This window comes from Phyllobates terribilis, unplaced genomic scaffold (assembly GCF_046119375.1).
Source record: "Phyllobates terribilis strain yellow unplaced genomic scaffold, ASM4611937v1 Scaffold_5__5_contigs__length_657084704, whole genome shotgun sequence".
In the NCBI taxonomy this organism is placed as follows: Eukaryota; Metazoa; Chordata; class Amphibia; order Anura; family Dendrobatidae; genus Phyllobates; species Phyllobates terribilis.
The window spans coordinates 199,669,569-199,675,646 of NW_027362765.1; positions in this window are offsets into that span (position 1 = coordinate 199,669,569).

The window sequence follows — 6,078 nt, forward strand, 5'->3', positions numbered from 1 at the left end:
AAGGTAAATATAATATTTATTTTTTATTTTATTATTTTTTTTACAGGTTCTATGATACCCGGGTCTGGAGGAGAGTCTCCTGTCCTCCAGACCCGGGTACCATCCGCACATTGAAACATTTGAATTCCGCATGTACAGATCCAGTTATGCGGAATCCAAGCGTTCCAATGAAAGTCAATGGCGGCGAAAACGCAGCGCTTCCGCAAAATAATTGGTAGTGCTGTGTTTTTTTCCACAATGATAATCCGCATGTGCTGTGCACATGCTGTGGAAATTTCCGCTGCAGGTTATCATTGGGGAACATGGCAGGCCTTCTACCATGCGTTTTTAAGCATTTCTGCAGCGTTTTTGCCGCTGAGGAAACGATTAAAAAACGCATCGTGGGCACACAGCCTAAATGGTACAAGACTATCTCCAAAGACCTTCTCACATCATTGTCCACAGTTTAAAATGTTATCACGAAGTTTGTTAGCCATGGAACAATCAAAAATTACCAGGATGCAATGGATAGAGGAAAATTGATGAGAGAACAAAAAATAAAACTGGTACAACATCCAATGTGCTTAAGTCTGAACTGTCAACATCTACACTGTGTTCCAAATTATTATGCAAATAATATTTTCTCAGATTTTCCCAAATTACCTATATGAATTGCAGTCATTGTAATTTTCCAATCAAATAACTATTAGAGTACAACTGAAAGGTTTTTGTACAAACTGCCTATGATAACAGTATATTTTTTAAAAAAAACAAACCTCAAACTGCACTCAAAATGCATGTTCCAAATTATTATGCACAGCAGAGTTTTCAACCTTTTCATTTTAATAAAGAACAAAAAAATGGTCATTTTTGAAATTATAAGCATTAGCAGGTTATTACAAACTGAAATCATGCATGAAAATGATTTTGCTGCGGAATGCACGGTTCTTCTTCTTGAACCATGGAAGGAAGTGCTGTTTGAGAAACTCAACATACATTATGGAGTTCATCTTTACCCCTTCAGGGATCCTAAAAGGGCCGACAATCTCTCTCCCCATGATTCCAGCCCAAAACATTACTCCACCTCCTCCTTGTTAGCGCTGTAGCCGTGTTTGCATGGGGTGTCCATCAACCAGCCATCCTCCACTCCATCCATCTGGACCATCGAGATCATTTCATGCATGATAATACCCCGTCTCATGCTGCACATAACACATCTGCATCTCTGGCTGCTATGGGCATAAAAGGGGACAAACTTATGGTGTGGCACCCCACCCATGCTCCCCTGACCTCAACCCCATTGAGAACCTCTGGAGCATCATCAAAAGGAGTGTCTATGATGGTGGGAGGCAGTTCACACCTAAGCAACAGCTCTGGGAGGGTATTCTGTCCTCATGCAAAACAATTAAAGCAGAAACCATCCAAAACCTGACAAATTCAATGGACGAGAGAGTTCAGAAGCTCCTTTCGAACAAGCGGTCCTATGTGCAAATGTAACATCACCTAGAATAAAGTTTTGAGTTGAAAACTGTTTGATTTCAGTTTGTAATAACCTGCTAATGCTTATAGTTTCAAAAATGACCATTTTTTTGTTCTTTATTAAAATGAAAAGGTTGAAAACTCTGCTGTGCATAATAATTTGGAACATGCATTTTGAGTGCAGTTTGAGTTTTTTATTTTTTTAAAAATATACTGTTATCATAGGCAGTTTGTACAAAAACCTTTCAATTGTACTCTAATAGTTATTTGACTGGAAAATTACAATGACTGCAATTCATATAGGCAATTTGGGAAAATCTAAGAAAATATTATTTGCATAATAATTTGGAACACAGTGTATAGTGAGTGTTTTAATCTGTATTATACCCCGCACACTAAGCTAAACTTAGCCAATAGTTACACAGAAAAAAACAACCTTTCTGGGAAGCAGTTCTGTGAATAAATAAAACCAAAGTAGAGCTTTTTGGCAATGTTCTATTTAGAACAAAATAAAGGCTATAAAGAAAAGTGCCCCCTACCTACAGTGAAAGATGGTGGAGGATCCATAATATTGTGGGGCCACTTTCCTGCCTACTATCGTACTGGGAAACTTGACTGTGTTTCAGGAAAATTAAAATCAGAAGATTATCAGAACATTTTAGAGAGTGATGTGCTGCCAAGTGTAAGAAAACAGGATACTGACCCAAAGGAATAATAGGTAAGAGAAAAAATGGACTAGGTTTAAACTGGTCAAAAAATAGTTCTGATCTCAATCTAATTGAAAATCTTTGGAAATAGTTGAAACCTATTATTAGAAAAAGGAACCCAGCAAACACTAAAGAGCGTGAAAGAATTCCAGTGGAAAAACTACCATGAGACTGGTGTGAGAAGCTGACAGATGGCTAAAAAAGGTTGCAATTGTTGCCAAAGGTTATGCAATTAAAGAAGCACTTCTCTTTTTGTCTTCTACAACTGCATCCCCTACTTGGTTGTCTCACACTCTGCACTTCATTTATATACACTGCTCAAAAAAATAAAGGGAACACTCAAATAACACATCCTAGATCTGAATGAATGAAATATTCTCATTGAATACTTTGTTCTGTACAAAGTTGAATGTGCTGACAACAAAATCACACAAAAATCATCAATGGAAATCAAATTTATTAACCAATGGAGGCCTGGATTTGGAGTCACCCCCAAAATTAAAGTGGAAAAACACATTCCAGGCTGATCCAACTTTGATGTAATGTCCTTAAAACAAGTCAAAATGAGGCTCAGTATTGTTTGTGGCCTCCACGTGCCTGTATGACCTCCCTACAACTCCTGGGCATGCTCCTGATGAGGTTGCGGATGGTCTCCTGTGGGATCTCCTCCCAGACCTGGACTAAGGCATCCGCCAACTCCTGTACAGTCTGTGGTGAAACGTGACGTTGGTGGATGGAGCGAGACATGATGTCCCAGATGTGTTCTATCAGATTCAGGTCTGGGGAACGAGCAGGCCAAAGCTTCAATGCCTTCATCTTGCAGGAACTGCTGACACTCTTCAGCCACATGAGGTCTGGCATTGTCCTGCATTAGGAGGAGCCCAGGGCTAACCGCACCAGCATATGGTCTCACAAGGGGTCCGAGGATCTCATCTCAGTACCTAATGGCAGGCAGGCTACCTCTGTCAAGCACATGGAGGGCTGTGCGGCCCTCAAAAGAAATGCCACCCTACACCATTACTGACCCACTGCCAAACCGGTCATGCTGAAGGATGTTGCAGGAAGCAGATCGCTCTCCACGGTGTCTCCAGACTCTGTCACATCTGTCACATGTGCTCAGTGTGAACCTGCTTTCATCTGTGAAGAGCACAGGGCGCCAGTGGCGACTTTGCCAATCCTGGTGTTCTGTGGCAAATGCAAAGCATCCTGCACGGTTTTGGGTTGTGAGCACAACCCCCATCTGTGGACGTCGGACCCTCATACCACCCTCATGGAGTCGGTTTTTAACCGTTTGTGCAGACACATGCACATTTGTGACCTGCTGGAGATCATTTTGCAGGGCTCTGGCAGTGCTCCTCCTGTTCCTCCTTGCACAAAGGCGGAGGTAGCAGTCCTGCTGCTGAGTTGTTGCCCTCCTACGGCCCCCTCCACGTCTCCTGGTGTACTGGCCTATCTCCTGGTAGCGCCTACAGCCTCTGGACACTACGCTGACAGACACAGCAAACCTTAGAATCATAGAATCATAGAATGGTAGAGTTGGAAGGGACCTCCTGGGTCATCTGGTCCAACTCCCTGCTCAAAGCAGGATTCACTAGATCATCTCAGACAGATGTCTGTCCAGCCTCTGTTTGAAGACGTCCATTGAAGGGGAACTCACCACCTCTGGTGGCAGCCTGTTCCACTCATTAATCACCCTAACTGTCAAAAAGTTTTTTCTAATATCTAATCTGTGTCTCCTCCCATTTAGTTTCATCCCATTGCTTCTAGTCTTTCCTTCTGCAAATGAGAATAAAGATGATCCTTCTACAATGTGACAGCCCTTGACATATTTGTAGACAGCTATTAAGTCTCCTCTCAGTCTTCTTTTTTGCAAGCTAAACATTCCCAAATCCTGCAACCGTTCCTCATAGGACATGGTTTGCAGACCAGTCACCATTCTGGTCGCTCTTCTCTGAACTTGCTCCAGTTTGTCTATGTCTTTTTTAAAATGTGGTGCCCAAAACTGTACACAGTATTCCAGATGAGGTCTGACCAAAGAGGAGTAAAGACCGATAATGACTTCACGTGATCTAGACTGTATGCTTCTGTTAATACATCCCAGAATTGTATTTGCCTTTTTTGCTGCTGCATCACACTGTTGACTCATGTTTAGTCTATGATCTATTAGTATACCTAAGTCTTTTTCACATGTACTGTTGCTTAGCTTTATTCCTCCCATTCTGTATATGCTTTTTTCATTTTTATTGCCCAGATGTAGTACTTTGCATTTTTCCCTGTTAAAAACCATTCTGTTGGTTGCTGCCCACTGCTCCAGTTTATTTAGGTCTTTTTGAATCCTCTCTCTATCTTCTCTAGTATTAGCTATCCCTCCTAGCTTTGTGTCATCAGCAAATTTAATCAGTTTACCCTCAATTCCTTCATCTAAATCATTGATAAAGATGTTGAACAATACAGGTCCCAGGACGGAGCCCTGTGGTACCCCACTTGAGACATTCATCCAGCTGGATGTGAAGCCATTTACAACCACCCTTTGAGTCCGATCACTAAGCCAGTTATGAATCCACCTAACAGTTGCCTGGTCCATTGCATACTTGGTCATTTTTTCAATAAGGATGGTGTGAGATACTTTGTCAAATGCTTTGCTGAAGTCAAGATATACTATATCTACAGCATTTCCCTGATCCACCCAGTCAGTGATTCTGTCATAGAAGGAAATTAAGTTAGTCTGACATGACTTGTTAGTTACAAACCCATGCTGACTCTGGTTAATCACTTCATTTTTATCCATGTACTTACATATATGTTGTTTAATAATTTGTTCAAAGATCTTTCCTGGTATAGAAGTCAGACTCACCGGCCTATATTTCCCTGGGTCCACCTTCTTCCTCTTTTTGAAGATAGGAACAACATTTGCTCTTCTCCAGTCTTCTGGGACTTCTCCTGTTCTCCAAGAATTTTCAAAGATTATGGAGAGTGGTTCTAAAATTTCTTCTACGATCTCCTTCAGTACTCTGGGGTGTAATTCATCTGGACCTGGAGACTTGAACTCATTTATGTTAGCTAAATATTCCCTCACAATCTTTCTGTTTACAGATAACTTTGATTCCTCTATTCCTTTAAAAGGACAGTGAAGATCAGTTGATGTTACATTTTCTTTCTGAGAGAAAACAGATGCAAAATAGGAATTAAAAAGTTCGGCCTTCTCAACATCCTCTCTTACCATTTCTCCATTTTCATCCTGTAAAAATCCTATAGCATCTTTGACTTTTCTTTTACTTTTGACATACCCCCAAAATCCTTTTTTATTGCTTTTGACATCTCTTGCAAGCCTTAATTCATTGTCAGCTTTAGCTAACCTGATACGTGCCCTACAGGATCTGCAGACTGCATTATAATCTTCTTTAGATATGCCTCCCTCTTTCCATTTAATAAACATTTCTTTCTTTCTTTTTAGCATGTGTTTAAGTTCTGTGTTCATCCATCCTAGTTTCCTTAAATGCTTCCCATTCTTCCTACTTTTCGGGATTGTTAACGATTGTGCTTTGAGAATCTCATTTTTAAAAATTTCCCATCCTTCGTGGACATTTTTGTCCTTAAGGACATCCAGCCATTGGATCCCTCCTATTCTCTTTCTGAGTCTCTTAAAATCTGCCTTTCTAAAATCTAACCTTGAAGTTTGAGTCTTCACATGTCTTCCTCCTCTAGTTATCCAAAATTCTATAATAGCATGATCACTGCCTCCTAGGGTCCCAGCCACCTTTACCTCCTCAACCATTTCCTCCCTGTTTATAAGGATTAGATCCAAAGTAGCAGATCCCCTTGTTTTCTCCCCTACCTTTTGGAAGATAAAGTTGTCAGCAAGAGAGGATAAGAATTTGCTTGACCTGTTAGTTTTACTTGAGAGAGATTCCCA